The sequence below is a fragment of the Malaya genurostris genome, chromosome 2 (genome assembly GCF_030247185.1).
Source record: "Malaya genurostris strain Urasoe2022 chromosome 2, Malgen_1.1, whole genome shotgun sequence".
NCBI lineage: Eukaryota > Metazoa > Arthropoda > Insecta > Diptera > Culicidae > Malaya > Malaya genurostris.
In genome coordinates this window covers 98,524,091-98,535,000 of record NC_080571.1, presented here as the reverse complement: position 1 = coordinate 98,535,000, position 10,910 = coordinate 98,524,091, and the positions used below count along the sequence as shown (strand labels likewise).

General features: G+C 35.6%; 1 protein-coding gene across 20 annotated transcripts in view; it reads right to left on the bottom strand.

Moving 5' to 3' along the window:
• LOC131427151 (voltage-dependent calcium channel type A subunit alpha-1) overlaps positions 1–2,982 on the bottom strand; it is a 394,973-nt gene extending 391,991 nt beyond the window's left edge. For 19 of the 20 annotated variants that reach the window (XM_058590100.1, XM_058590094.1, XM_058590097.1 and 16 more), the window contains exon 1: positions 1,654–2,982. The gene's annotated coding sequence lies outside the window, so the exon portion shown is untranslated. The remainder of the gene's footprint in view (positions 1–1,653) is intronic. The other variant, XM_058590093.1, reaches the window with a different exon arrangement.
• Positions 2,983–10,910: the final 7,928 nt, after the last annotated feature.

Sequence of the window (10,910 nt, the reverse complement as noted above, 5' to 3'; positions counted from 1 at the left end):
TATATATATATATATATATATATATATATATATATATATATATATATATATATATATATATATATATATATATATATATATATATATATATATATATATATATATATATATATATATATATATATATATATATATATATATATATACATATATATATATATATATATATATATATATATATATATATATATATATATATATATATATATATATATATATATATATTAGAGCGGTAAAAAACAACGTTTTTTGTCGGTTACGTCACTTATACCATCATATCTCCGGAACCAGAAGTCGAAGTCATTTGATCTTCGAACTTGATCAAGTGCTCAATAGGAGCTTTCAAACGAGCCTAAGTTTGTTAAAATCGGTTTAGCCATCTTTGAGAAAATTGAGCGCGTAAAATACAACGCGTTTTGTCGGTTACGTCACCTCTAGAATCGTATCTCCGGAACAAAAAGTCACAGTTATTTAATCTTCGAACTTGATCAATGGCCTGACAGTAGCTTTCAAACGAGCATGAGTTTGTTAAAATCGTCTAAAACAATGATATTTTCCCATCATTAAATCACATTCATTGAATATTATAGTTTGTTGATGCTAGTTTTCGCACTGACGCTTTGTATTTCAAAAAGGCGCTTTTATAGTGAATTGTAACTAATCTTTTATACCATAGGTAAATTTTTATACCAGTGTGAAACAAGAGAACGTCGGTAACCTAATTGTTGATACCCGAACCGGTTACCTAGAAGAAGGTATTCAAAATGGCGGCTATTCTCTTGTTGAACCTGAGATTTTTAATAAGCCAGTAATTTTCCTTCGATTTTGTTTTCAAAATGTCTTGAAAATTACTGCTCGCATCGTCTTGATGTCAAAGAATAATTTATTCAAAATTTCATGAGGATTCCTAAAGCAGTAAATTTGGCTATGCAGAATCTTGACTAATTTATAAAAAAGATATATTCTCATGAAATATCCATTTTTCGATTTTGTTTCTCATATATCTCGAAAATTATTGCATTTAAAAAGACTTAATGGACTTTGTCATAGGTTTGCGAAGGTTGAAGAATAATATTCTATTGCTCAGACACATTTATTTCAAACAAAATATTGTTTTTCGAAAATCGTTACAAAGTTCTTCGTGAAAAACACTGGGTCAAACGAAATGTGACACTTGGTCCACAGGTGCTTGGTTGCTAAACTGGTTTTCATAGTGATTGCATAGCTTTTCTATATTAAGAAAGCCAAGAATTTCAAAAATAAATTATTCATTCTAATTTAATAAAATAGGTTGATAATAAGTCTACGATGGTTATAAGTAGTCTTAAACTGCAACAGTAATGCAAACTAAAACATGTAAAATTCATAGCTGTAAAACAATAAATAGGTCATCTAAATGGAACCAGCATCAATCACCAAGCGAAAAATAAATTTCATATGAATTACACAAACCTTGCGCACGCAAACTCCGTACCTTTTATTCAGACAAAAAACCCCGGAGCAAACGTCTATATCATATTCGTTCATCTGTTCTGGAGCATCCCGCTCACGAATGAAACCACAATTGCAAAGTTTCCCGTGTGAACTAAGTTCGTTGTGAGCAGAGGGATCAATTGCAAACACCAAAACCAGCTTCGAAACGGTTTTACTTACTTACTCAGGATTCCATCGCTGAGGCCGCTCTAATCCGTAGTCTCGGCAACGAATCAGCCTCACTATTTACTTTCGGAGGATTTGTCTGTTTTTCCTTGCCACAATGTAAAACTTTCACCGAATCCCGTAGGCCACAGGAAACTCTACCACCTTTGTGCCGATTACTGAAATCCTTGTTGCGTGTTTTCAATTTTCTTTTGACACCTTGTTGGAAACTAATACTTCATTTCGCGCACAACCCTTGCTGGGATATCAATCAATTTTCACACACAGACCTTTTCCTGACATCAGCCAACCCAAAACTCAACCGGCACATTTTCCGATGCTGGAGTATCGGAACTGTGCCGTATCGGCATTACGTCGCCCGATATTTATTGGACACAAAAACACATATTTCCGTTTTCGGGGTACATTTATCCTGCGACACTGCCTAACATTTGTGTATCCCCCGCTCACAGAACATACCCAACAATCAACGAAATTCGATTTACGTTCGCTGTAATGGCGACGGATGCTTTAGGTAAAGATCCTTGTTTTTCGATTGGAAAATCTGATTATGTCGGAGGTCTTCCCATTCCTTAGTTCACAATTTCAACCCGTACAATCCGTCCGAATCGTGCCACGTATCGCGAAGAAGTGTTTTCTTTTTTTTTTTTGCGTTTCGTTTCCGAACGTGAGATTATTTTGTGACAACTTGTATTTCTCCGTTGACACAGGATCTAGTCTATGTCTTTTCGTATACCCGTTTGGTAAGAGACACGTTTCTACTTGTTCCTATCTTTACTCTATGACATTAAAAAAAGAGTCAAAAACTTTCGTTCCAGTAAGCAGCTTCCAAAAAGATTACAGCTATCACAGACAATTAGGTAGGTATGCGTGATTTGTACCAATCCTGTTGGCGGAAAGTCGATTGAAGATAGTAGAAGTACACTAATTTCGATATCAGCTCAAGCAGGACACTTAACCACCAAGAAATGCGTTTCTGTCAGTAAATAATTTAAACCACTTTTTCCTAATAGCACTTTGTAGTGAATCCACTTTACATCACCAATAATCCATTTGACTGGAATTCCCAGTGCTTCACCTGAAAACTATTTTTGGACCACCGTGTCGAATGTTGGTGAGACACAAAGCTCAAAACACAGCCAGAAACCAGTGCAGTTGAAATTTCCGTTGGCAATGGCAATGGCAGACAGGGCAAAAGTGGAGTGGAAGGACCAAGTTGAATTGAATGATTGACTACCTTTCAATCAACTGGTGCTAACTTCCCTACAAGTGACTAACAGCAGCCCGCGAGCTACGTTTTTCCGTTCCTGACCGATCCGACGGTTGCTGTGCGACTGACGGCTGAATACGTTGCCGGGTTTGATAACGCACATTTTCCTGCACTTTGGCGCGCCCGGTCCAAATGACTGTGTTCTCTTTCTCTTCATCGATTCAACCCGGTGGATCGGTGTTCGTCGAGCACCACCAGTTGCTTCCGATAAGGCAGACAGAAAATGGAAAAGAGAGCAGCGAATTGGTTGCTCGGGGCAGACATCCACACACACTCACACACCCGCACACCTACAGTGCGAGGTTGTTTCCGATTGGAGCTGCCGGAAATGCAACAAGTATCGGTTCGGTGTTTGCCTTGAATTGTGCGTTTGTTTACTGGTTCATCCAATATTAATATCTATTTTTATCATGTTTGTCTCAACGATTTTTATAGTATCCCAGGAATATGAACTGAATCGAAAATAAATAAATTATCTCAAATCGGAAATTCGATTAGAAAGATACTTCCGCATACAAAGTCTTATGTTCCTAAACATTGGGGGCTGGGGTCCACTAGGAGATTTATAGTACCTATTAGCTCTCTCCGGACAGTACCAGCCTAGATGCCGCGTGAAATCCGGCGGAAAAAAATGAAATAAGAATAGATCCACTGGATTCCTGCTTCCATGTCGTAAAAGGTGACAATTGCAGGAGTTTCTTTTTCCCTTTAGTTATAAGATATTCTCAATGTTTCACTCCTGATTACTCTATTTTACTAAATTATCTCTTTATTCAACCTATCAATTTCCGTCTAGCTTCGGAGAAAAGATTTATTTGGAATGTTTTCTTCTTCCATGTTATTGATTGTCTTTCAGGATTATAAATTGAATGATAAAAATCAGCTATTGCGCGAATCCGTTGATATTACAAAGTTAATAACAGAGATAACATATATCGGTATATTGAATACATAGTAAAAAAACACACACTAAATATTTCAAACAATAAATGCCGAGAACAACCAATATAACCAATTAATAATTTTAGTAAATAATTAAAATAATAAAGCGTAAATAATAAAGAATCAAGACGCGCGTGAAATCTGTTGACCTTTATTTGGTGATTTAATGGGCCGTATGAATAAAATGTAGCATGCTTGAATTTCGGTAGTAAATGCTACATGTGGATCACGTTCCCTTCAAAATCAGAGACTGTACTACACAACAACGTTCGAACATGTGGTATTTACTAAAATTTTTCGGTAGATAGCTCCAGAGGTTGCTACTCGTGTGTTTGCTGATGAAGTGAAGTAGAAAAATTAAAACCAAACCAAACGTGTTTTACTCTGTGGACTACGTTTTCGAGAAGATACTACAAACAAGAGACTTTACTACATTTTATTCATACGGCCCAATATTTTTTAACAACTGTTTAAAATACGTCAATGCAATGAATAAACTATTTTGTCTAAATCCTATTCACTCGTTTATTTTGTTCAACGTTATTTATAAAGAGCTGTGCAATTTCGAAAAAGAGCTTCAATATAGGATATTTTTGAAACGTACACTTGGGAAACCGGAACATACTGAGTCGCGCGCGAATAATACCAATACTGAAATTTTTACTAACAAATATACCTCTCCCGTGACACTTGTTGAGTGCGCAGTAGTATACCTTATGATCAAAAAAGAACCAGAATTTTATTAAAAAACCTGTTTTAATCCACCTAGTGGTGTAATGATGCCTTTCTCATATCAATCAGAATATCATATATAATACTGTGGTATTTTTCAAAATTATTTTTCTTCGATTCTTAAAAGAATAATCGAAACAGATTTGTTTGACCGTCTACTGATAAAAACTATCAATTGGAAAAGATTTGAGGTCCATTTAGAAAACATTTTACGATTTTCGCTCTTTTCAGTGATGGTATAAAATTTTTAACACACTTTACCCTATATTTCCGGATCCGGAAGTCGGATCCTGATGAAATTCAGGAATTACGTATGGGACCACAGGACCTTTCATTTGAACCTAAATTTGTGAAAATCGGTCGCGCCTTCTATGAGAAAAGTTAGAACACATATTTTCATTTTTTTTGCACATTTTATCACATAAAGTTAGGGCAAAAACCGTTACATACACACATACGCACATACACACACACAAACACACACGCAGACATTTTGCGTACTCGACAAACTGAGTCGAATGGTATATGACACTCGGCCCTCCGGGCCTCGGTTCAAACGTCGGTTTTCACAGTGGTTGCATAACCTTTCTATATGAGAAAGGCAAAAAAAAAATTTCTTCGATTCTTAAAAGAATAATCGAAATCGGTTTGTTTGACCGTCTACTGATAAAAACCATCAAATTGGAAAAGATTTGAGGTCGATTTAGAAAATTTTTTAAGGTTTTTCCTCATTTTCAGTGATGGTGTACAATTTTTAACACACTTTATCCTATATTTCCGGATCCGGAAGTCGGATCCACATGAAATTCAGGAATGACGTATGGGTCCACAGGACCTTTCATTTGAACCTAAGTTTGTGAAAATCGGTCGCGCCATCTATGAGAAAAGTTAAAACAAATCTTTTCTTTTTTTGCACATTTTACCCCATAACTCTCAAACCGGAAGTCGGATCGAAATAATATTCAGGAATTTTGTATGGGACCTCAAGACCTTTCATTTCAATCTAAGTTTGTGAAAATCGGTTAAGCCATCTCTGAGAAAAGTTAGTGCAAAAAAACGTTACATACACACATACGCACATACACACACACACATACACACACACAGACATTTTGCGTACTCGACGAACTGAGTCGAATGGTATATGACACTCGGCCCTCCGGGCCTCGGTTCAAAAGTCGGTTTTCACAGTGATTGCATAACCTTTCTATATGAGAAAGGCAAAACGCAAAATTTCAATTTTTAATAAATTTCTTTATTATCGCCTTCAAAGTACTATCCTCCTGGGGCAATACATGCATGCCAACGCATGATCCAATTTTCCATACAAGTTTTATAGGCCGCCGAAGATATGGCCTTTAGTTCACGCAGCGAATTCTCTTTTATGGTCTCTATGCAGGCCCGTACCCAGGATTTCGTTTCGGGAGGGGCCCAAAGATGAAAAATAATGTTACTGAAGATTGCTGACGTACCTAATTCTCGTTGTGCCTTTTACGGGTGTTTTTAACAGACACTTTAAACTTTTTCACTGGAACTGTTGTTGTATTACATTTCTTTACATTTACTGTCTTGTTATTTCTGTAACATGTCTGAGATTTTCTGAATAATAAAATACCTGTTTTTGATTTCGGGAGGGGCCTGGGCCCCTCGGACCCCCCCTCTGGGTACGTGACTGTCTCTATGGTCTCAAAACGCGTTCCCCGAAATGGCAATTTGAGTCTGGGGAAGAGGAAAAAGTCACACGGGGCCATATCTGGAGAGTACGGTGCTTGGTTGATGATATTGGTTGAGTTTTTGGCTAAAAACTGCGACACAACCAACATCAACACGATGCTGTTTTTGAATGAAATTCAGTTTTTTTGGCACCAGCCGAGAAGCGACGCGTTTCAAACCCAAAACATCAGTTAAAATGTGTTCGGCTGATCCATAAGAGATGCCCAACAACACAGCAATCTCTCTAATCGGTACAGAACGATTTTGCAACACGATTTGCTTCGCCGATTCAATGTTTTCTTCAGTAACAAATGTTGTTGAGCGGCCAGGGATCTCATCATGATCCAAGTTTGTACGACCACCTTTGAAGCGTTTATACCACTCGTATGCCTTTAAAGTTTACCGATTGTACAAGCCCGGGAATTTTAAAATGAAAATTCCGATTCTTTTTTGATCATAAGGTATACGGCCTGTAGTAACAACAAGTGTTGGACTAACATCCCTTCCCATTCCCTAGACGATCTACGTTCGGGCTTGGCCGGCGCCGGTACTGATCAATGAATTCTGGGATTACCAGAAGATGTACATTGAAGGATGATTTACCAGTCCCAGGTTGGATCATCTAGAAACTCCCTGTACAATTTCAGCTAATTCCGATCAGTAACGGAGTAGCAACCAGTGGTGGACGCTCAAGCTCAAGCTCAAAGTCTTATATTCCTAATAATTGTGACCTTTCGTTTACGTTTGACCTTGCGGTTCTACCTTAATCGTAGTGAAAATAGTTTAAATGAACAGGGAAGAAAATCATTATAAAATAAATTGAACTAAATAGGACAGTTATTAATGTATACTATAAATTAATGATAAATCAATATTATGATAATCTCCTTTGATATAATACCACAAGTATATATGGGGCATTCCACGCAAAATCAGCCATCCAAATTCTGTTTTTTCATCTAGCTATTGTTTGTCGGTAAAGAACTCGAAAATATTCGACACGTGTTTTTTTACCTTTTTTATAAGTATAAAAAATAGGTATAGAATTCGCTCAAACTTTCGAAAAATTTTCCGAGGCCCGGAGGGCCGAGTGACATATACCAATCGATTCAGCTCGACGAACTGAGCAAATGTCTGTGTGTGTGTGTGTGTGTGTGTGTGTATGTGTGTGTGTCCGTATGTGTGTTGTCAACTAAGAGGTCGAGATCTCAGAGATGGCTGGACCGATTTTGATCAAACTAGTCGCAAATGAAAGGTCTCCCCGTCACCCAGAACGCTATTGAATGGTTTTGAGATCGGATGTTTACTTTTTGAGTTATACGAAGTTTTATGTCAAAATTTTCAGTTTTTTGACAGTATCTGTCACATTTGACCTTGAAAACAGAATATGTTTCCAGACTTAGATTTCGCTCGGTAATACCTATCCAACAAGCCATAGATTGTTAAAATCCGTCCATTTTTAACGGAGATATCGATATTTTTGTGTAAGCCTTATTCCAGTAGAAGGAATTTTGAGCGCTGTATGAAAAAGCAATGCTTGGGAGCAACATGAAACACGATTTTTTATACTGTTACATATAATTGTTTCTAAGTACCAAAAAGACTGTGTACAGCATCCTTTTTTATGACAATTTGCCTCGGACCAATTTTAGCACGGTTCATTTTTGGCAACATAATCTTTCGAATATGGGATATATAAACCAGATGATGGCAGATTTTTTTTAATTATATTGTTTTAAACTACTTACAGCAATAAATGCTGGAAGAACATAACATCCATATACCATTCGAATCAGTTCGTCGAGATCAGCAAATGCGTGTGTGACAAATAATTTCACTCAATTTTCTCTGAATATTTCTTTTCTTCAAATTCAGATTCATACGAAAGTTCGTATGCTCCCAAACAAAGTTCCTGAATTATGTTTGGTTCCGACCTCTAGTTCCGGAACTACAGGATGATATATGAAACGAAATCAAAAATGTGTAACTCATTCTTCTCGTAGATGGCTGAACCGATCTAAGATTCAAATGAAATCTAAGAATCATCTAAGATGCAAATGAAAAGTTTCAAGATTCTTTAAAACATCTTGCTCTTCAGTCAGATCCAACTTCCGGTTTCGGGGATACAGGGTGATTAGTATAAAAATGTCTATTCCACATAAATTAATCAGATTTATCGGGTTAGCAGATTTGGATAGTCGATAAAAAAATTAACTTTTTTCAATTTAAGTGGTATTCAGTTTTCGATTCAGAAGGCATCTAAAAATTTAATTCGTGCTATGATTTTTCAAAGATGTCTTCACTGATTTTCAAATATTTTGAAACAAATGTAAACTATACAGCTATTCAGGTGAATTTATCTGACTTCGGCCATACCGATTTTAGAATTCCGGTTCCAGTATAAAATCGTTTCTCAAAGCACAATCGTTTTCTCAAAAAAGCCTAATCAAATTTCAGAAACAAAAATTCAAATTGAATTAAACTTATATACAAAATTAATTAGTTTTATACATACATACAAAAATTAATGAATTTTATCCAATTAAGCTTCAAAGTTGTACTCAAAACTGTAATTTATTCGTCATATGGCCATACGAATCGGTTTGGGTTATGCTGGTTCCTGAATACCGGCTCTGGAAGAACCTTAAATTACCGTAAACTCTAAAGTAACTCTCTCTCTCTCTGTTTAATCGATTATCACACTTCTAGATTTTAATTCGATTGTATTGGCAGTTTCGACATTACAGAGTAATGAGTGATTACAATCTCAAATTGTCGCTTAAAACGACAGTCATTAAAATAATGTAATGAAAACATAAACACCGAAGAATATTCATGCAAAAAACACATGCGGATTGATAAAAAAAAGGTATCATCTCACTGCTAGGTGGATTAATCACGTTTTTTATTTCAATACGGTACGTGGAGTTTTCGAGATATGATTTTATGAAATTTCGCGTTTACAAACTACGACTTTCTGATGTTGTTACTAAGTCCCAGAAAGTCGATATTATCAAAAAAAAAATTTCGAGATGACACTAAATCTCGACGTTTCATGCAATTCTAAGCCTTTTGGCATCAAACTTTTTTTTTCGATTTCGATTTTACCAAAATATAGTTATACGTCCACTTTGTTTCTAATTGGAAAAATAGGGTTTATTTAAGCTTTGAACCATTCCACAAATTATAACAAATCTGTGTTGAAGTTCATATTTAACAATTCAGAAGTTATTTTTTCTGTTGTCAAAAATAGTACTGCTCAGAAGAACTTTTTCGATAGTTGCTTTCAGATCCCAGAAATTCGAAAGCAGAAGAGCAAAAACTATGTCCAATAATAAATCACATTTTCTGAATACTTTTCACAGGTAGATTGAGAAGGAAAATGTAGTTAAACCTAGACATACTATGTCATGCTCTATTTCGATTAAACCAATTGATGAGCAGTAGGATTATTATTATTATTATTATTATTATTATTATTATTATTATTATTATTATTATTATTATTATTATTATTATTATTATTATTATTATTATTATTATTATTATTATTATTATTATTATTATTATTATTATTATTTTGCCTTTATCATGTAGATAGGTTATGCAATCACTTGAAAAATCGACTAGTAAAAAGTGCCAAGTGTCATATACCATTCGACTCAATTCATCGAGCTGAGCAATGTCTGTGTGTGTATGTGCGTGTGTGTATGTGTGTGTCGAATAATCTGACTAGGATTTCTCGTAGATGGCTGAATCGATTTTGACAAACTTAGATTCAAATGAAAGGTCTCATTGTCCCATACGGAATTCCTAAATTTCATCCGGATCCGACTTTCGGTTCCGGAGTTATATTGTAAAGTGTGCTCAATATTGTACACCGTCACTTAAACCGGTGAAACACTACATGCTGTGAAAATTGCATATTATTTTCTAATAAATTTCAAGTCATTGACCTTCTTTTATTCTTTCGGTCACACTTATCATAAAATAGCTAAAATTTTTATCAATCGCCGCACCGTCTTTTACCAATATCACACACTGGTAGCAGATATCCGTAACCGTTTCGTTTTCTTTATAGTGTGAACAAAATAGAACAAAGCACGCATCGTTCGTTTTATGTCTTCTTCTTCCATCGTACCACCACGTATCGGTGTTGTATGTATTGTCATTCTATATGGCGATTTGAAAACTTTGACACTCGTTGCCCTTTAACTGCGAAACCGGAGGTCAGATCCGAATAATAGTTAACAGTAGCTTTAAAGCTATAATTCAAATCACGATTTGTGAAAATCTGTTCAATCATCGCAGAGAAATCGAAGTGAATTCCATTTTTAGAATTTCTTAACCACTTTCGCTGCTTCCGAAACAGGAAAAGGAGGGACCAGTGATACCGAATTAAGTTTTTATGCCCACAAACCAACAATCTCTGCAATCTAGAAGAATTTATAAGACAGTTTTATGGGATTTGTACCTGTTTTTTACCATAATTCGTGAAAAAATACGAATCCAATTGATAATTTTCCACTTATCACGTCTTAGTTCCGGAACTGGAAGTCGGATCTGGATAAAATATTCTAGCAATTTTTAGAAA